This window comes from Rousettus aegyptiacus, unplaced genomic scaffold (genome assembly GCF_014176215.1).
Source record: "Rousettus aegyptiacus isolate mRouAeg1 unplaced genomic scaffold, mRouAeg1.p scaffold_m13_p_7, whole genome shotgun sequence".
Classification (NCBI taxonomy): domain Eukaryota; kingdom Metazoa; phylum Chordata; class Mammalia; order Chiroptera; family Pteropodidae; genus Rousettus; species Rousettus aegyptiacus.
The window spans coordinates 51,111,857-51,135,246 of NW_023416310.1; the positions used below are offsets into that span (position 1 = coordinate 51,111,857).

The following is a 23,390-nucleotide window of genomic DNA, read 5'->3' on the forward strand; positions in this document are numbered from 1 at the left end:
ATCAGGCCTTTTATCAGAGGTCATTCTCCAGCATCTCTGCTAAAATCACCTTATCTGAATAAGATAAGAAACCCTGAGGGCACATTTAATTGATTCGAAGTAATACTTTTTCATCCCTACCCCTTACCATTCTCCCTCTTCTCACCCCCGGCTCCATAAATCTGCAAGAAGCTTTTGTTCGGGGCTCTATCACATCTGTGATAATCCATCTAACTATCACTGGCACCATTTCAGAAGAAAAAAATGAAACTGTGAAAGTCAGTGCTTTCTCCAATTTAGTCTCTTCTTATGCAACACAGTAAATGATTAAAGCCTTGACTGTTACTTTCATTTTGCCTTGTTTTCTTAGCTGCTTTGACATCTGTCAGCTCAGCTCTCTAACTCAGCTCAATTCTCAACATTTAGATCTCTTATAGACCCATAATGGCACAAAGAAAATATTAATGATTTCCAAGAAAAGAGAAATTTTATAGACAAAAACATTTATCCAAAAGTCATAAAAATAGAAACTAATAAAATCATATAAGCTATTTAACATTTTACATAATTAAATACCATTCATTTGGTATGGTTTTTCTAATAAAATATGACAATTATCAAATGTCTTTAAAAAGTACTTGCCTTGTAGTTACACGATTCTACAAATTTTTCCTAAAGAATTAATCATGGTTATTTGCAAATATATCTACAATGTTTATTCATTCCAATGTTGCTTATAACATTATAAAATTAAGATAGACTATTTTGCAATTGTTTAAATAACAGTGTAAATAATTACATATACAAAAATATATATTCTATATAACATATACAACATTATAACAACTTTATTTTTAAAATAGGAAGATAGATGATGATAGATGATAGATAAATTGACATAGATAGATAGATATAGATAGATAGATAGATAGATAGATAGATAGATATAGATAGATGTGAAATGACTATACAATAATATGCTCTTTAAAATTTTTCTATCTGTGTTGTTGGGTTATTGTTTTTTATTTTATTTTCCAAATTATCTATAATAAACAGGCATTTCTTTGAATTAGAAAATAAAACGTTGTAAAGTTTAAAATTCAGAATTCAATCGGCTCTCTTCTCCATATATTCAAACTAAAGAAATTTCCAGAAGTATGTAAATAATAATATTTTAAAAATCGAGTATAGAAGTCCAGGACTAGCTGGTTAAATGAGTCAAATTCTCGAAACCTGGAATCTCCTCCATCATGTCAATATCCATTAGAATATCCAGCAGATATCTGGTCCAAAACTCCATTTGCCCTATCAGCAAACAGCATGTTAAGATATTTTAAAAATCTTTTTCTAGTCTAACATTAGAATTAAAAAAAAAAAAAAAAGGAATACTATCCGTATTTTGATAGAATTCCACAATTCCACAGCCTAATCATGAGTTTCTGAACCATTACCATAACCTGCACCCTCACTGGGATGGGAAACACTTCTTTGCTCAGACATTAAGCTGGGAGAGGTTGTCAACAAATTTTTGATGCTCTCGCTAATTAGAACACTAATGAAAATTAAAATCGCAGAGGATTTTTTTTTCAATATTATGACACATAATAGAAATAGATGAGCAGAAAATACATCTAGATGTTTTTCCATTGGGAGAAGTTTACATTTTTAATGATGAATTAATAATGTTTATTCATAATAATGCGGATAAAGATGTAGCTTTATGTATTCAAAGTAATTAGCTCTAGGGAGATACATTTTTTAGAATTTTACATTTGTTTGCTTTATTATAAATGTTTTTTATGCAAGTCTCTGTAGTCACCTGTCATGCAGGAACCATAACCATCTTATACCATTTAATACATCGATTAGGGCCATGGGAAAGACTGGGAAAAGATTGGGTTTTTCTAAGTAAGATATTGCAGTGATGCATTAACAAGGTTATTTTCTTTTTGGGTGTATACAACCCATTTGTAGAACCAACATCTTAAGCAGAGAAGAAATCTTATTATGCAGACAAAATGCTATTTTCTGTTTAGTAAATGTGAGAATTGATTCTCTACACATTAAGCCAAATGATTGCCTTTATGAATTAATTTTCTATAAAAACTAGATTTTTAAAACAAATCAAAAGGTTTCCAGGATGAATATTATTTTCTCATATGTCTCTCCTGTTCATAGGCAAACATAATTTCTTATTTATAATAACAAAAAAAAATCTTAATCTAGCCCAATTAGTACAAAAACTTAAAGGCTATTTTACAGCATTATAATGGGAATTATATTTATGTTATTTTTGTGACTTTCCTGCTTTCACAAAAAGAACAGAAAATCTAATTTTCTTGTAAAAAAGCATTTCCTGGGAAAGAAAAAGTCGCATTTCTTCCAGAAATCCAATCCACCATAATTACTAGAAATAATAATTCATTTAAATTAATATAATCCTAAATTATTTTCAAAATGTAATAGTATTAATCCTTAATTAAAAGAATAAAATAATTAAAGCCTACATTAGAATAATAGCTCTCAATTACACATTAAAAATGTGCTGTTGGTGTCTGCACATGATGTGTATATGGGTTGTTTCTGAGTATCTTTGAGCAATCGCCATACGTGTGGACACTTCCTTACTTTCTAGAGTGGGAAACAATCTCTGAATGGCTCATTGACCTCATCCTAGATAGGAAAAGTTAATATTACTAAAAAATATTGATGAAATAAGGTTTTGAAAGAGAACTACTCATAATGAAATTAAAAATGTCTCTGATTTATTAAATATAATGGTCCAACTTAAACATATAGGAAAGGCAACATGGTTTAGTTTCTAATGTGACATGGTTTCTTATTATCAAGTTCACTTCAAAGTTGTATAACTATTTTTAAATAATCTAAACATATAATAAGCCCATGCATATACATGGTGTATACTATATGTCCTATGTGCATATTTTATAAACAAACATAATAACTTATTTTGCTATAACAGAATATATACATAGAGTCTGATGTTTTAATATACATAAGCATGTAATTTTTATGTAATATTAAAACAGTTATTTGTACAAGCCACAAATAAAAATTACTGGCATCATTTTTTTTTTAACATTTGCTATAAAAATTCCTTTTACATTTTCTTTTAATAGCAGAGCAATGCCAAACCAAGAAAAAAGTGGGTTCTTCAAAACAGCAACAGTCTTTTCTACATATAGACAAAGAAACACATTTATTAATTATAATTAATTTAATTACATGATGAAGTTAAAAAGAATGTTCAAGGTAAAAATCAAACATTCCAAAATTTCACCCACATTTAAGTATAACTGTGATGGATGTAAAAAGTGACAAGGTCTAAGACAAGGTTTTGGGAGGGAGGGAGAGAACGTGTAGATTTACTTTTTTCACCCTAAAAGCAAAGGGTTCTTTTTGCCAAGGTTAGCTGACACAGGCAAAATAAATGCCATAGCTACAAATCTGCCTTGAACAAAATCTGTTCTCTCATTCAGTTGTTACTCTATATTTTAGCAGTCTTTTTAAAAACTGAATTTTGCAGGGAAACTGAACAGACATATTACATTTACATACTTTTCTTAGGATTGCTTACAATATTAAAACACTTTAATAGATTAGAACCGGAAAACCATTTTTTGAAGAACTTAGCTAAATAGCACGTGTTATTTTGCAAAAACTAGTTTTCTGTACCTTTCTCACCACATATTATCTTCCAAGATAAAAAAAAAAAAATCATCAAGTGAATGAGTTTAACACATATTATTTATTATTTTTATAAAATCATGGCATCTTATCTTAATTATGATATTCTTTGCCTATGTAACGTGCTAACCTTTCAGTTCCCCCAAATTAAGGAAATTGTCTGGAAAACACCGTCCTTTGAAAAGTAAAGCTAATGACATTTTAAAAAATGGAGATGTATTGCTCTATAGCAATAGTGCTTTCCTTAGAAATAGTGTGTTGCTTGGGTAATATCCAGGACTAAAATGAACAATTTATACACCCAGACATGAAATACGAAGAAAAACAATAGCTATTGAATAATCATTTGTATTAAAATCTATCTGAAACAATGAATTGATATAAATTAAAACAATAAATTATCTTCAGAATGTCCATAAAACAAACTTGAAGAAGGAAATACATTTCCTCTGTGTCCTCAACTCTGCACAGAGAGAAAAGAGACCCCACCTGAAAAACAGATGAGAATATTCTGGTCACAAAGAATTGCCATAGAGAACAGCCAGGAGGGCTGGATAATTAGCTTAATGACTGAGGTGATTTACTTAGAATTAAAGTGGTCCAACTTTCTGACAATAAAATGACCAACTATTTGGATTTTTCTATAGAAGAAACAACTCAATTCAAATTAATTCAATGAAGTCTTTTCATTACTATGCTGGGCAAAGTGAAAGGTGCTAGGTTTTTAAAGATAAGTAGGTTCTATTATTGGTCTCTTAAAACGAAGCTCACAATTTGGTACTAGCTAACAGCAATCTGGAATGTAGCTAATAATGTGATAAGTGTTCATGAATAAGGTGCTTTGGGAGTGCAGAGGCAGGAGCAATTAATTCTGCTTGAAGTGCAAAGAAATATTTTACAAATAAGGTGATAAGTCAACTGGGACCTAACTAGTGAGCAAAAGCTTGCCAGGGATGAGGGGAAGCATTGTTAACAAAAGAAAAAAAAGTAGAGCATCATCTTTAATCTTCACAAGAATTCCATTAGGTATTTGTTATTCCCATTTAGCCGACCAATTCATTGAGGCTGTCCTTGTTCGAGTCCTCTTTTTGAGTTAAGGTTTAAAATGAGGCTGTAATAATTTTTTTTGCATGCCAAAAAATTTTTTCCCACTTCTTCCTGTTCTTTCAGTTAAAATACCAAATGGACAAATGACAAGATACATAAAAAGTAGAAAAAAGATTCAATGTCTAGTTATTTCCATGGAGGTGGCATGGCTGTGGACAAGCCAAATCACAACAGAAAACTTTGCTGAATATAAATCAGCCCAAAGTTTCTGAGCTCTACGTATCAAAGGGTCTGGTCTGGTATCAAAATGAGGAGGTGCAAAGACATGCGCTCAGGATTGGAAGCCACAGAAGAAACTAGAAACATTATGATCAGGTGAGTATTCAGCATCTAGAGAAAAGGCATCATAGCCACATGTCATGCTAGAACTTGATACCTAGAGACCAGTAGAACTTAAAATGACAAATTAGTGAAGATGAAAACAGCCAATGATCACCGCTAATACTTAACACTGAAATTCAACAATGACATTGATTTAACAAACAAACAAAAAAACTGTAAGCACTAAAAAGAAGAAAAATTGCAATAGTTTTTAGAATATAAGAGCTTTTCTGGAATGGTGATAACATAAAGTTGTAGGCTGTAAATATATAAATATTAAAAAAATTGCAATAAGTAAAAATAGAAAAAATTGAATATACCAGCATTCTCATACACGGCTAGGTGAATGGTATATCTGTACAATTCCTCTGGAGTATAAGTTTGCAAAAATAAAATAAAAAAAAAAACCTTAGAACTATCTTCTTTATTTTTAAGATTTTATAACTCTATCTAATATAAGAACATAATAATTCTATGAGTGCTGTTTCATTTAAATAGTAAAAAACTAGAAATCACCTTGCTGTGCAGGAATTTAATTTGCAAATATTACAGATTGACTGAATAAACTTTTGCTTTCAACGTTCTTCTCTTTTATTTGCTTATATTCTATTTTTCTGTTATTTGCTATGAAAAAACAAAAACTAATTAACGATATGCTGAATCTGCCCTCCCTGTCATGAGAATTTTGCCTTTTTAACATTTTTCTGGCTCTGAAATCAAGAGGGTCCCTGATGTCCTTGAGGATTCTGGGGAATAAATAAAGTTCTACAAGCCCATCTTTCTGAATTATTGACATTTTGGATGTAATCTCCCACTTCCTATCTGTAGTCCATCTGAAAGAATGCAACGATACATTTAATCAATACATAATCGAAAAACTAGCTAGAAATTTTTTTAAAAATTACAATTATCAACGGAAGTTAAATATATACTTATTTTTCTAAAGAATATTTTATCTTGCATTTTAATTTAGCTGTATTAAGATCTTCTATTCCTCACAAAGAATTATAAGCCTATGTCCTAAACCATGTCCTCCACCTTTTAAAATAAACCTAAGTCCACAGTAAGTATTTTTCTCACACTTGTAAAGCTCCAGAGTACCTATTACTGAGAACTAAGAACTGTTGATGAATTTTGGCCTATCCCTGTACCTCACATTCCTGTTTCAAATTCCCCTTTTGAGCCATCTATGAGCCTATGAGATATAAAATCACCTCTATCTTCCAAAAAGTAGATGTTTCACTTTCCACTGACACTTTCTAGAAGCCAACGAAATTCTCTTTTTTTCCTGCTTTCCATCTATTTTATTGAGAAATAATTGGCATATAGCACTGTATTAGTTTAAGGTGCATCACATGATTCAACTAACCTATATTGTGAAATAATTACCACAATAAGGTTAATTGTCATCCATCACCTCATACAGAATAAAAAAGAAAAGAAAAAAATATATATATATTTTTCCCCTTGTGACCAGAACTCTGAGGATTTACTCTCTTAACAGCATTCAAACATGATTACGGTAGAGTTAGCTATGGTCGCATTGTACCATGTACCTCTAGTACTTTTTTAACTTATGAATGGAGTTTGTATCATTTGACTACCTTGACCCAATTCCCCCTTCCTCCACCCCTCACCTCTGGTAACCACAAACCTCGTTACTTTTTCTATGTGTTTGTTTTTTTGTTTGTTCATTTGTCTGTTTTTAGATTACACATATAATTGAGATCTACAGTATTTATCTTTCTCTGTCTGATTTATTTCCCTTAGCCCTAAAGGTATATCTATGATGCCTCAAATGGCAAGATTTCCTCCTTTTTTATGGCTAAGTAATATACTGTTCTTTCTATATGATACATTTTTTTATCCATTGATTTGTTAATGGACATGTAGATTGCTTTTACATCTTGCTTATCATAAATAATACTGCAAGAACACGAAGGGGCAGCTAATTCTTCGAAATAGTGTGTGTGTGTTTTTTTTCATCAGATACACAAATGGAAGGGGAATTACTGTAGCATAATCCATTTTATTTTTAAAATTTTGAGAAAAGTCCATACTTTTTTTCATAGTAGTTATATCGATTTACTATCCCAGTAACAGTGTACAAGGATTCCCTTTTGTCCCATTCTCATGAGCATTTATTTCTTGTCTTTTTGATAATAGCCATTCTAACCAGGGCAAGGTGAGATATCTCAGTGTGATTCTGATTTGCATTTTTCTAATGATTAGTGATATTTGAACACCTTTCATGTACCTTTTAGCCATTTTATATATCTTCTCTGGAAAAATGTCTATACAGATCTTTTGCCTATTTTTAATGAAATTACTTACTTATTTTATTATGGAGTTGTATGAGTTCTTTATATATTTTGGATATTACCCTATGTCTGATACAGGATTTGCAAATATTTTCCTTCATTTTGTAAGTTTCTTTTAATTTTGTTGACCATTTTGCAAATGTTGATTTCTAGTTTTATACTATTGTGTTCAGAAAAGATATTTGGTATGAATTCAATTGGTTTAAATTTCCTAAGACTTGTTTTGTGACCTGTCTTATGATATATCCTAAAGAGTATTCCATGAGTGTTTGAGAAGAATGTATATTCTCATGATGTTAAGTAAAATGTCATATATATGTTTGTTAGGTTTATTTGATCTAAAGTATGGTTCAAGGTCAATGTTTCCTTACTGATTTTCTGTTTGGATGGTTTATCCATTGCTGAACATGAGGTATGCAGCATTCAGCACATTAGACACATAAACCAATGCACTCATTGTTTATAATGTGTCACTACAAATTATCATGAAAAATAATGTTAAATTGGCCCAAGGTAAAACACTCAGTAAGAGAAACAAATTAAAAACTTATCGTTAATTCTTTAAATATTAGAAGGAGATGACTTCTTTATATGCTTAATCTTTGTGAAAAAATATAATTTAATTAAACATTGATGAAAAAGCAAATACTACTTGTAATCTTAATGGCAAGCATCTTGATTACAATTCTTTCTAGTATACTCTCATATTAGGATTTCATCATACATAGTGTTTATAACTTTATTTTTATACATTTAGTCTATGCCAAAACAATGATGTTTAGTGGCTAAAGACCATTTAATTATATGCAATAGTGAAAGATTCGATGTATTTAACACAATATGATAGGGCCCATGCTATTTACTAAATTAGGACAAACATTCGGTATAAACAACCAGTACTCTTTGACAGAATTTTCCTTTTACAATAACCTAGTACTATTAATAAAAATGACCTGGATGTTGAAAATGGGTGATGTTGGAGTAACTGCTAAATAGATTATGGAATAATGTGTTGATAGTTACCAGACAAATTTAAAATGGAGCGTTGAAGTTCTGACATAGTACTTACATCTGCAAGTTGCTAGGTTACTACCAAAATGTACAAAAATTAAAATGAACAATATTAAAAATGTATGTAGATAGCAGATTCATATTTATTTCTCCCATGTCACATATTAAAGGCTTGCTTACACACCAAAGTCAAGTCCTTTGGGTGGTCCGGTCAAAGAGGTAAGCCCCAGCTGGCTCACAAGAGAAGTGTTCACTTCTTGGCCCAGGTTTTGGAATTTTGCCAGCCTTGAGCTCATCAATAATTTCTTCAATATCTTTAAGTGTCAGATCCTCATAGTAGTTGTCATTTATTTGAACCATTGGTGCATTTACACTGGCCCCTAAACCATTCTACCTCTATAAGAGTGAAAAGTTTGTCAGGCATAGTCTCTCCAACCTTTATTCCAAGCTTTTTCTGAATGACTTCCAGTATGCTGTCAGAGTTTCGAAGCATGCAAGGTATAGTAGTGCAAACCTGAATGGGATACTTTCCAGCCAGTTTTGGATTATACATTGTACAAAAAGTTGCTACTTCATATACTCTCATTGGAGGTACTTATAAAACCTCTGCAACCTTGTTCATAGCAGAATTGGGCAACCTTCCATTCTGTCTTTGGGTTAAATCCAGGACTGGAAGCACAGCTGCTGCTTTATGCCCTTCTAGACAGTTTTTTACAATAGCTTCTATTATCTTATAGTTTTCTGGTGTGAAATAAAATGGAGTATCTGAGTTATTCTCAGGAGTAACTCTGTGCACAAATAAAACTCCTCCAGCTCCATTTTGCACTGCTGTCTAACGCAAATTCCTTATATGTCTTCCCCACTGGGCAGTGAAGTTATGCTGGGACGGAGCACCACAGAGAAGGACAACTAGTATTCTTATTCAGCCAGGCAACTGAATATCTTCAAGCATCGTAATGCTATAAATACTTATTAACTCATTCCATCCATTTGTGCTACTTTTGGGGAGTTGGGTATTTTTTTTTTCGATAGTAAAATAATGTAGAATAATATTTACAGCAATGATTTATCGTTAATGAAGCACGGATATTGACAGTATATATGGCTAATTGATATGATATAAACATTATATTTACTATTGATTTTTAAGTTGTTTTATTTATCTTATTTTCAAAATGAAACTAACAATAAAAAGATCAAAGGAACGCTATAAGAAATGAGATAATCTCCTAAGTTTGGTGCTAACATTATGATAAAAAACTGAATATTTTCATCCCAAGACCAGGGACATGTCAGGAATGACCTTAGCTTCATCATACAGGAAGTCTTAGCTGGTGCAATAACACAACACATGCGCGCGCGCGCATGCGCGCGCGCGCACACACACACACACACACACACACACACAAAATGTACAGTTCAAGAAGGAAGAAATAAACTGTCCTAAATCTCAAATAATAAGAATGTCTAGGTAAGAATATCCCGAAGAATCAAGAAATAATGTTCTGGAACTAACAAACAAACACAGAAAGATTTCAGGATATGAGGTTAGCCCCTTACTAGAGGCTTTGTTTGCAAATATCTTCGCCCATTCATTTGGTTGCCTCTTTGTTTTGTTGACATATATTTTTTGCTATGCAGAAGCTTCTCAGTTTGATATAGTCCCACTCATTTCCTTTTGCTTCTATTTCCTTTTCCTTTGAGGTCAAATTTATAAAATTCTAAATCCAAGTTCCATGAGTTTAATATCTATGTATTCTTCTATACTTTTACCCACTCCAAATATTTACCATAAGTGCAATCATAGAGTACTGACCTTTTTCATCTGGCTTCTTTTCCTAAGCATAATGCTTTTGAGATTCATCTAGGTTGTACTATATATCAATATTTCATCCATTTTATGGCTAAATAAAAATCTATTGTGTATACATACCAAAATTTTTATCTATTCATTCATTAATGGACATTTAGATGGTTTGCACTTTGGCTGCCATGAATAGTTCCGTTATGAACATTTTTGTACAATTATTTTGTTTATATAAACAACTTTTCAATAAATTTTAGTATATATTTAGAACTAAAATTGATCTATCATATGCTAATTCAACATTTAACTTGTTAAAGAACCACCAAACTGTTTTCTACAGCAACTACAGGATTTTACATTCCCACCAATTTGTTCACGTCCTAGCAACACTTGCTATTTACATTTTTTTTTCGTTATCCCCATCCTAGTGGTTGTGAAGTGGTATCACATTGTAGCTTTGATTTTTTATTTTCCATTTTTTTCTCCACCATCCTCATCCTGGTGGTTATGAGGTGGTATCACATCGTAGCTTTGATCTGTAGTTCCCTAATAAGTAATGATATTGAGCATCATTTTTTGTACTTATTGGCCACTTGAAAATATTCTTTGAAAAAATATCTATTCAAATTTCTTTTCCATTTTTTAAATTGAGTTTTGGCCTTTTTGTTTTTGAGTTGTGAGTTCTTTATTTATACTAAATAATAGATACTTATCAAATGTATAATTTACAAATATTTTTTCCCATTTTTTTAGGTTATCTTTTTACTTCCTGGATAACAATCTATAATATGTAATTTTATTTTTTACAATTTAAATATTTAATTTAAATTTTTTTTTATTACTCGTGCTTTTGGTGTCAGGTTTAAGTATCTATTGCCAGACAAAAGTCATAAAAATTTATGTTACACTGTTTTCTTTGGAGAGTTTTATAGTATAACTATAACCCACTTTGGTGATTACTAGATGTGAAGAGGGTTCAGGGGCAGCATGAAAATGGTGACGGGATTAAGAAGTACAAATTGGTAGTTAATGCTGTACCCCTGAAACTAATAGAAAATAAAATAAAATTCTTTAAAAAATTAAGCAAAAAAAATCAATTGGTTGAAGATATACGGGTTTATTTCTGGTCTCCATACACCAGCATCACAATGTTTTATAACTGAGCTTTGTAATATATTTTGAAAACTTTATTTTTTTCCAGATTCTTTTGGCTATTTGAAATCTCTTGAATTTCATACAAATTTGAAGACTGGCTTTTTTATTTTTGTAAAAAATGTCATTGGGATTTTGAAAAGAATTTCATTAAATATATAAATTGCTTTGAGGAACATTGACATCTTAGCAATCCATGAACACAGATTGCCTTTCCACTTATTCTTTTCAAATTTCTTTCAATAAATTTTTTTGTAGTTTTCAGTGTATGAGTTTTTTGACTCTGTTTTACTTTAATCCAATGTATTTTTTTATTTCTGATATTTCTGTAAATGGAATTGTTTTCATAATTTCCTTTTGGATTGTTCATTGTTAGAATATAGAAATACAAATGACTTTTATATGTTGATTTGTATCTTGCAACTTTAATGAATGTATTGCTTCTAAGAGTTTTGTTGTTCTTATTGTTCATGGAGTCTTTAGGGGTTTATCTATCTATCTGTATATCTATATATCTATATATCTATATATCTATATATCTATATATCTATATCTATATCTATATCTATATCATGTATATATATAGATATATATAAGGTCTTGCCATTTGTCAACAGAAAGAATTTTACTTTTTATTTTCTTGACTGTTTTGGCTAAAACTTTCAGTATATGTTGAGAAGTGGCAAGAGAAGGTATTGCCTTGTGTCTCATCTTAGAGGAAAATTTTCAGTCCTTAATATTGAGTATATCGTTAGTTTACTTCTGTTCCTAGAATGTAGAGTGTTTTTGTTTTTAAATAAAAGGATGTTGAATCTTGTCACATACATTTCTGTATCAATTGAGACGATCATGTAGTTTTTCACCTTCTTTCTGTCAATGTGGTATATTTTAGTAATTGATTTTCTTACGTTGGCCTATCCCTGAATTCCAGGAATAAATGCCGCTTTGTCATGATGATAATTCATTTAATGTGATGATAAATTTGTTTTGCTAGTATTTTGTTAAGAATTTTTGCATCAGTATTCTACAGAGTCTGTAGTTTTCTTGTAATATCTTTGTCTGGTTTTGACATTAGGGCTATGATAGTCTCATAAAATAAGTTTGGAAGTGTTCTTCCTTCCATATTTTGGGAAAGTTTGAGAATACGCATCGATTCTTTTTTAAGTATTTGGTAGAATATTCCAGTGAACCCTTTTTATCCCAGGATTTTTTTTTTTTCTTTTGGAAAGTTTTGATTATTGATTCAATTTCTTTACCAGCTATAGGTTTGTTTGTGTATCAAATTTCTTTACAATTCAGTTTTAGTAGGTTGTATGTTTTTAGGAATTTATCCACTTGTACATTACCCAATTTGTTGATATATAATTGTTTAAAGTAGCCTCTTTTGAACTTTGTTATCAATATGGCATAATTTGTAATGTCTTTTCTTTCATTTCTGATTTTATTATTTGAGTCTTCTTTCTTTTTTTTCTCCTTAGTCTACATTTTATATGCAACTCAATAGTTGAGTAAGAATGGGGTTTTAAATATTGGAATATTTGCAGTATTTTTTCAACTTTCTTTTATAATCAGGTTATCTCTGTTTCATACAGAGCAATCCTTCTTCTATTCCCTTACCATGTATGAGCAATTTTGATTCTTGAAATCCCACTGGAATGGAACTTTCAGGTATCAATATTAGCTTAAAACTATGTAAACATAGATCTGACTTCTGTACCAGCATACATCTATGGATTCGGGTTTTCTTTAACATCATGAGAGACATATGTACTCTTTTCAGAAGAATATATAATGCCTATTGAAATATTTTAAAAGTAAATCCCTCAGAGTATGTTAAACACCGTAAGAGAGGGAATTTTGTGGGAATACTTAAGGTGGGAGGTTTCGATTAATGTTTCACAGCAAGCACACACAAATTAAACAATTAACTATGGAAAGGTTAATAATTTAGACAGATATTTGATTTGGTCATTGTAAGGAGTTTTAAAAATAACAAATCCTTTATAAGAAAATTATTTTTTAACTCAGATTCTAACTACTATGTACTTCTTATACAGTTAAAAATGTAAAAGTATTCATGACTAGAGCTTCTGACATTGTCTTTATTTTATGTTTTTAGCTTTATATGTTATATTTTTATAACTGTGATAGCATTTTATGGAGATATTTTTGATTATCTGAGATAATATATTATCATGGGTAGTAAGTTATCTGATTTAAATAAATTATTTAAATTGTTATCATCATAGATCACAGCCAACAAATAAATAATTATCTAATTTTATAAAGTAGATATTTTAAAGATTTAAGATAATTTTTTCCCCTGTTTAATGGAATAGTAAGAACACCCTCTGTAGAGTAAGTTTGACTTACACTTAATACTTAACTCTATTATTTACAATGTAACTTTGAAAAATCGACTTACTAGTTGTTTATCCTTTTTTTTTTTTTTTCTGATATCTTCCTCAAAGTTATGATAAAGTTTAGGATGTTTCCACAAAATGTCCGGCACATAGTAAAATTTCAATAACTAGTAGATTTATGTTACTATTCTTTGAATCAACTTTAGGCTTAATAAAAAAAAATATTCTGCCTACTTTATATATAAGAGTTTTAAAAATCTTAATTTATTATATTTTCTTTTCTTTACTTGCCTCATCTATATTTCTTTGTCTCTTTCCAGCTAGTTTAAAAAAGAGCTCAAGAGAATGAGAAATATTCAGTAAGGTTACATCTTTATGTTGGTGTATTTGAGCAGGATTTGATTGATCAAGGGAAATAAGCAAAATAATGGAGGATCATATCTTACATTTTTTGAAGTAAAAGATAATTTAAAAAATTGCAGAAAGGAGGCATTGTTCTTAAAGAATACAAAATATAAATTAACTATAATTTCCAAAAATTTATTTTTGTGAATTCCTTGCTAATTTAAGTGTTATTTAAATTACTGTGCATGCAGTTTTATTGTTATGATCAGAATAACTTTATTTAAAATATATGATCCTTTAGATCTTAAAATTATTTTATATTTTCCATTAAATATTAGTTCTCCAGGGAGTTTAGATTAATTTATGATTTCATTAAGAATTCAGATTTGTTCAAAGTTGTTGACAACTTTATTGTTAAGTTTCTAATTTTTTATAATGGAACAATGGAAGGTAACATTGTTACTATACCAAGGATTCTCTCACTTAAGAATGTGGCTGCAATGAGTTGACTGGATATTTTAAAGGAACATTAAGTCTTCCATATCAGAATGATCTGTGGTGTCTTTTCAAAATGCACATTTGCCAGGTTCTTCTACCATATATTAAATCACAGTTGGTAATATTCATAAATATTTATTTTAAGCCTATAGGATGTGCAATTACATTTTAGAATCACTATTTCTATTCCAATTCACAAGTTGAATTATGGATAACCTCTGAGACATAGCATCGTGTCCTTTACCTAAACCATCTTGCCACAGAACTATGGTTACCCTTGCAGTTCTCACTATTTTGGAGTAGATTACAACTGCAGAATAATTTAAGAGAAAATTGGAAACCAAAATCGGAACTCATAACCTCAAATTCTTTTCAATATTCACCTTACATGAAGAATATAAAAAAGTTGCAGCTTTCTCTTAGAATTTTATTATCTGATGTTATCTATGATAGACTGTACTTTGAATCATCTCATTTATTCAATGAATTCACTAATTATTTGGCACATAAGATACAGAAGGGTAGAGAGAATAGAAGTTTAGCATTTGGGTTTGGAAGTTAGAAAGCCCTGGTTTTTAAAATACTGGCTTTGCCATTCAATATCTATGTGTCCTCATGAAAATTACTCACCTAAACATCACTTTACTCATGTGTAAAATGGAAAAATTGATGATACTCTTATTTGAAGAAGCAGCAATTAATATAATGCATATAACATACTCAACTCAGCCTGAAAGCATTCACTTTTATAAATTAATATATGTATACATTGAGATGATTACTATAACTAAGCTAATTAACATACCCATCACCTCACATAGTTACTATTTGTGTATATGTTGAGGTGGGGTGAGAACAATTGAGATTTACTTTTTAGCAAATTACAAGTATATAGTACATTATTATTAGCTACATTAATGTTGTACATTAAGTTTCTAGAACTTATTCATCTATAGCTGAAAGTTTTATCCTTTGATCAATATTTTTTTTTTCATTTCTCTTATTCCTCACCCCCTAGTGACCACCATTCTCTCTGATATTAGTTTGACTTTTTGGATTCTGCACATAAGTGAAATCATGCACTATTTGTTCTTTTGTGTCCGGCTTATTTCTCTAGCTTAATGTCCCCCAGGTTTATCCATGTTGTCATAAACAGCAGGATTTCCTTTTTGTTTGTTTGTTTTATGTTTGTTTAAGACTACAGATTTCTATTGTGTATATACACCACATTTTCTTTATCCATTCATCCACTGATGGACACATAGGTTGTTTCCATATCTTGGCTACTATGAATAATGTTCCAGTGACTATAGGAGCACAGATACCTGTTCAGCTATACTTTTTGTAGTGATGGTTGAGTTGTTTACTGACTAGAGTTTATAGCAAGCAATAATCTCTCTTTCAATCTACCATATTTTCTCAATGTCTGAAAGAGAAGAAAGAGAGGGAGAGAGGGAGAGAGAGAAATGAAATCAAGACATTTTTAGCAACATAAAGCCAAAACGAGATATAGTTTATGTTTTTCCTTCTGTAAACCAAACAACTAAAATCATCATGAATTTTTCTCTCTAAATGTATCATAGAAATGATATCTAACTTCTTGATAAGTCACAATTTACCTCTAGAAAATCTGCAGCAACCTATTAAAATGCAGAATGAAGGTTTATCTGTACTCACACCTTTGCTAATCCTCTGTTTCAGCAGACATTGGTTATGAGGTCAAAAGAGTGAGTTATTTCTTCAGGTTGCACTTGATTTTTCTAAATCTTTTTGTTCCACATTACACTTCTTTCTCTGCTTTATTTATTTTCCACTCTTGGCATTAGACATTCCCTAGATATTCATTATGCCACTAAGAAAAATGAATATAATTGATAAATGAAGTTACAGTTTGCAGCTGCTTCCTTTCCATCTATCAACTGAATCTTTTACTTCTGTACATGATCAAAGAGCTAAATTTATCATGATTCCTCAGTTCTCTAGCAACTCAATCATTCTTGTATCATATACTATTCCAACTAGATAAATTTATAACATCTCCATATTTTAAGCAGTAGGTAGGATTATAAAATAATATAGAAACTTATAGTCAGCATGACAAGGAGAAATAGAAAAATACTTGAAACAAAGCACCATGTATATCCTCTATTTTTACATCATTTTTGTTCTAAACATACTTCTTTAGAACTCGTTTGTAGAGCTGCTGAGTGACAACTTACATTCTAAATAAATTAGTTGCATGAATTTATTGTGGAATTAATCACATTCATTGTAAAGAGTGTTATCAGACAAAATGTAAGATGCTGAGATAAATTTGATATTCACCTAAACAATGAATATTCATTTCATATGAGAATGTCTCAAATATCGTACGGGGCATACATATAAAATATTTGTTATTTACGTGATTTTCAAATTCAGGAGTGTCCCATATTTTTATTTTCTGAAATCTTTTGCTGTACATTAGCTTAACTCTGAATTTTTTTCCTTTGGACAAATGAGATCAGGCCTCTTTTTCCTTCTAGTTGCTGATTCTGGACCATTGATTCCCTCTCGAAAATCAAATAAACAAATAAGAAAAAATCTATAAACACATTTTCTTTAAGCATTCCTCTCTAGTTACATGTAATCTTCTGAGCTCTAGAGAGTTTACAACAATTGTTTTAAATTCAAAACCTCATTTTCTTACTACATTTATTCTTTGATTTGGTTGCTTGCTTGTCTTACAGCCTTAGTTATTTGAAGAATTCAAGAAAAGTCATTAATTTGCAGGATGGGAGAGAATGATGCCTTTCCAGCTCTCCATATTTCCATGTTGAAACTGAGGTTACATCAATTAAATGCTGTTCAGCAATTTATGCAAGTGTTTATACTCCAAAAGGATTGTCAAGAGAATATGTCATCAACCTATTATTGCCAATCAGATAGGAAAAAAAAAACAAAAACAAAACATTTCATGTTATTTTTGTTAGGTTTACATTAAATTTATGAATAAACACAGAGAAAAATTAGTTATTTGGGACTTAGTCTTCTAAAATAAGATTTCCTTCTTATATAGAGGTATACCCTTCCTATTCAAGTTTGTGGTAATCTTAACAAGAGATTTTTCTTTTCACACACACATTATACATAAACATACATATATATCAATCGTTTTAATTTTCTTTCTATGTTATTTGTTTTAATGTTTTCATTTTGTTACCTCTGTATTATTAAACCAATAATAATACTAGAACTATTAGTCTTATCTTACTTTTTGGTGACAAGACTGGCTGTTTTCAATTGTTTTTCCACTAGGAAAAATATCAAAATTTACAAACAATATATTTTTCCTTTTACCAGCTATTATTTGTAGAAATATGTTTAAATATCTTGTTGCATTAGGTGCTGATCATTTTACTTCAATTTCCAGTTATATAGTGTACTCTTTCAATGTATGACTTTAAGTCACATAAAATGATTTTAGGAATAATAGGTAATAATAAATTTATTTAATATTAAATATTTAATTTTATTATATTTTTTGGATTATAATAGTAATATTTATGTTATATCATTTTTTGACTTTTAAAAATTTGATTAGTCAGATTTGAGTATAGTTCTTTATGGTTGCTCAGTTTTTAAAAAATACAATTTTCTTTTTAGTTTTAGCAGTATTAAATTATGCTGATTCTTTTTTCAAACAGTATCAATTTTCCCATCTATATAATTCTACAGCTCACTCTTCTTTTTTAAATTAATTTATTTTTCAATTATAGTTGACATTCAATATTATTTTAAATTAGTTTTAGGTGTATAACATAGTAGTTAGACATTCATATAATTTTGCAATTTTACTTTAGTCTAGTACCCACTGGGCACTATACCTAGTTATTACAATATTATTAACTGTATTTTACATTCCTGTGACTATTTTGTAACTACCAATTTGTATTCTTACTCTCTTCACTTTTTTCATCCAGTTGCCCAAAACCCATATAAGTAAAATCATATAGTATCTCTTTTTCTCTATCTGACATTTCATTTAGCATAATACCCTCTAGGTTCATCTATATTGTCTCAAATGGTAAGATTTCATCCTTTTTTATGGCTGAGTAATATTTTATTGTATATATGTGTCATTGCTTCTTTGTCCAGTCATCTATTGATGGGCACTTAGGTTGCTTCCATATCTTGGCTATTGTAAATAACACTGCAATGAACATAGAGAAGCATATATCTTTCAGAATTAGTGTTTTAAATTCTACTAACTTATGATCTAGCAATTCTACTTCTGAGTATTAACACTAAGAAGTAGAATTGCTAGATCATAAAGTAGTTCTATTTTTACTATTTTTAGGAATTTTCATACAGTTTTCCATAGGGCTGCATTAATTTGCGATTTTACTAACAATGCAAGAGGGTTCCCTTTTCTCCACATCCTGATATTTCTTCTTCCGTATCTATTCTTGTGACAATCTCATTAAAGGAATTCCTCATCTCTTATTGTGTTTCTCATTTCTGGTATTTCCATTTCACTCTATTTTATAGTGAATTTCCTTTATCTCTTTCAAATATGTGATAATTTTTTTCTAAGAACTTTTAACACATTTATCATAGTTATTTTAAAGTCTCTATTCTCATGGACTATCTGGCCCATCTCTGTATCTCTTTCTGTTGACTACGTTATGTTTTGACAATGAGTTACTTTTTTTTTCTTGTATTTTGTCTATTGCTTTATTTTTATTTTAATTCTAGACATACGTAAAGAGAAAAAAAACAGTGAAGTCTGGTAAATAATATTTATGCTTGATATTGGGCATACTCTTCTTCCATCAGTCTCAGTATGGGTGCTTGAGTTTAGTTAATCTATTATTGATCTAGATTTGTCTTGTGTTGTACAATCAATTCTCATTATTTGAAGTAGTTATGTTCTATTGAGTTGCCAGAAACACTGAATTAGTAAATACCGAACAATTGCTTCTAGAGGAATGACAGGATTAGGTTCCTAAGAGTATCAGGTCACATTATTTTCATTAACTAATTAATATTTGACCTTCTTTTACATATTTTTTTCTTTTAGAAAATTATATTTAATATATATTGCTGATTCAATAACTTTGACCAATAGCACTATAACTAATAACCGAATGAAGCTAATCTAACATTGGTATTTTCTCCAGAAGAGACATCATATCCTTGTTGCACTTCGGGACACTGAGCAACACTTTAGCATATACTTGAAGATCATTCTAAACATCAAAATCATCAAAGAAAAACATAAAAATGTGAAAAATATAGCACTTAATAGACCATGAAAAGGACATCTGTTTACAGTATCAGAGCCAAAACTATAAGGCAGAGAGCATTGCTTTAGTTGACTTAACTAAGTAATGTGCATGTTGGGCAACTCACAATTTTTCAGTGCTGTATATGTATCCATGAATAAATACAAAAGTGTTGTGAATTTTGATTTTGAAATTACAAATAAATTCTAGCAAGTAAACAAATTTGCAAGTAAAGAGTCCATAAATAATGAGGATGGACATTTGCACAGTGATCTTAAATATATCACAGGCCTCAAGGTCACTGTGCAGAGAGTGGGAATCTCAAAAAACTGGGCTGTTCCTTCTTTATGCTTACTATAAGTTCAGGAGAACTGGACAGTTATTCTTAGTATTCCTTATTCACCTTCAGATTCAGCAGGACATGCACACTAGGATCACAGAGAAAATTTCTCTTTTTCAATGATACATGTTACTTGGCTGAAGGTTCATGGTGGGTGCTTAAAATAAGACTTTCTCATTTCTTTTTTCCCAAGCTCACTCTTTGATAGACATTGTGTGCCCATGCTTCAGAAATAAACCTTTCTCCATACTCTGATTTCATTCCCAGTGCTTAGTTTTTGTAGTAGGCTCTAGATCAGAATCGTAAAACATTTTCTATAAAGAACCAGATGGTAAATATTTTAAGCTTTGTATAACATATTCTAATTTTTTTTAACTTGTTGACAATATTCTTTGCTCATGGGTCTTTCAAAAACTGATTAGGGGATGGATTGAGCTCCAAGGCATAGTTTGTTTACTCTTGGCCAGGTTGTTTTCATGTCCCTCTCACCTATGACAGCTGAACTCTGCCTTGACTCCTCAGGGATTTGGAAACATAAGCAAGTTTCCTTTCCTTTCTCAACCTAAATAGATTCCTGTAGTCTAGTACCAATGAAAAGTAGTGGTGAAATAGGTGAATTTTCTACCATTCCCCCAGAAGCAGCTAACATTTGTTTGGTATTGGTGAGGAACCAGGGTGCTAGCAGGTTTCATATTATCTTCCAGCAGCACTCAATCTTCACTTTGTATATCAGCAGGACACATTACAGAGGTCTATTGGCTCTATCTGGAAATATACGCAAGTCCTGCACACTTGTATCACTAAGGTGCCTTCCACCCAATCTTTCTTATGCGCATACCTGGAAATATCTGGCATGCTTCCCTCAGTTGGGGTACCTAAAATTCTAATTGTCATGCAAAACTTGACCAAGCCTTTGCAAACTTTAGTTCTTTACTTCTTAATTTTATGGCTTCCACTTCTTTTTCCTATATTCTACTAAAGTTGAAAGAAGTAAAATGATTTGTTCCTCATTGACAGCAATTTGTCACTTTTTGCAATTTAGTTTATATGATCACCTTGAGAACTCGACACTGGTGGACTTGAATAATTATGATTTTTAAATTAATCACATTTTTCTCATTGTTAGAGTTGCATTCCCTTATAGCCTTTGATATTCCAAGTGAAAGCAGAACTATAAGTTTATATATATTTAAACGTTTTAATCTTCTCCATATACATTTGGATTTGATTTCTCATTTATATATTTTTCTTTCTCTGTTTTACTTTGAGATTGAACTGAATTTCCCGGCAGTTCTATGCCCCATTAAGCACTTTTAATAACAAGATCACTTTATCAGTTGAGGAACTTCCATCATTAAATATTTATATGGATGTTAAGGGCTCCTTTTCTATAAACATATTGAACATTATGGACATATGACTTTAGGGATACTAGCCATGTTGGATTCAGTGAAGCTTTTTCCAAAATAAGTAACACTTCTTTTATTACACCAAGAAATAAGAAAATTGTGTACACTATTTTATTTCTATGCTCATAAGAATTTCAGCAATCAACCGTATTTTATATCTTTACTGTGTGGTACAAGTGGTAAGTATCCATAAACCTCACCATGACATAGTTTTTAATGAGTTTTTATTGATCTATTTGTATATTTTCTTTAGTTTTCTTTAGCTTTGCTATTTCTATTTTTATTTTTTTTCAGAGTTCATCTGTTAATTCATTTTTATATGTTTTTATTATAATGATTTTCCCATAATTTATTGAGGTCAGTTGTTTTATTTTATTTAATACTCATTCTCCACTTCCCCATGTTTTCATCTGTATCAATTTTCTATAGTCTGTCTTTTATTCCACCCTAAGAGTGAAAGGAGTAATTAATCTAATTGGTGAGTTATAGGAACAGTTGAGTATGTACAACTCATCATTACAGTGCAATAAATTTATGAAAAATGTCAATGTTGTGAGTCTCTAGTGTTGTACTAATTCCATAGACATGTGGAATTAAATTAGACTAATAAAAGGCTGAAACATGACCAAGCCAATTTAGCCCATATCGAAAGCTGCTCTTCTATTTTTTTTTTCTCTCCAACGGTCTGATTTCTGTCTCTCTTTCATTCTTTCAGTTTGCTTGAAATTTCAAAAGGAAAAGAAATTTTTTGGGGGGTAGGGGGCTAAATGAATAGGAAGGAAGTGAAAATATATGAATTACAATTCTAGACTCGATGTTTGCATTTTGCTGAATAAAGATTCCCTTGAAGCTGCTAATCTTTTAGCTTGGGAAATTGCCTTCTCTCGCTAATTCTAGTCAAATCCAAGTGCAAAGTAGAGCCATTCAACTGAATCTACCTTAGAGCACTCAATTTCCAGCTGATATGTAGACCCATGAGAATACATGGTGCAGTTTTCAGCCAAAAGTGTGAAACATTTTTGTAGCAATAGCTAATTGATACAAGAGATGTGATTTATCAGCCCTTTTAAATAAACTCCAATATCCAAAGCATGTGTCAGACACCAGGAAACACAGATAAAGTTGTTATTAGTAATCAAATGCTAAAATCTGGTGGTAGATCATTGTTTTGCATAGAGAAGACATACTGCAGATTATTTTTTTCTTTTTCTTTTCAGTTTTAGATTTATGTAGAAAATGCATAAATCATAAGTATATAGGTTACAGAATTATTACAATATAAAAACTTATGTGGACAAACATTAGCATCTTAAACATTCCCGCCTCCCAGAACCTGCATGAAGGGAAGGAAACAAAAGTTGTAATATTTCAAGAATTAAAATGTTTTAGGTTCAAATTCAAATATCCACAGATTCAAACCGAAGGCAAATGTGAGCTAAAATATAAAGAATTATTTTTGTAAGCCACATTCCTGGAATGGCTTCCACATTAATGTTTTCAATCCCTTTTTATAAAATGAAAAAAAGAATGTCAATTAAAGGCTATTTTCTAGGTTAACTTTTATCTACTTGTTATGGTGCCAGATAGCCTTAGTCTTCTTATATTAAAAAATATATATATATTGGAATTCATACACTTTAATAGTACTTGTATAAATCAATGGAATATTCATTCAGATTAATAAGTATAGCAGACAATGGAGAACACAAGCTGAATTTTTTCATAGTCATGCTGCATATGTTGATAAAATAAATTTCAAATT

At 30.5% G+C, this 23,390-nt stretch overlaps 1 pseudogene; it reads right to left on the minus strand.

Moving 5' to 3' along the window:
* Positions 1-8,540: 8,540 nt before the first annotated feature.
* LOC107499340 overlaps positions 8,541-23,390 on the minus strand; it is a 53,557-nt pseudogene continuing 38,707 nt past the window's right edge.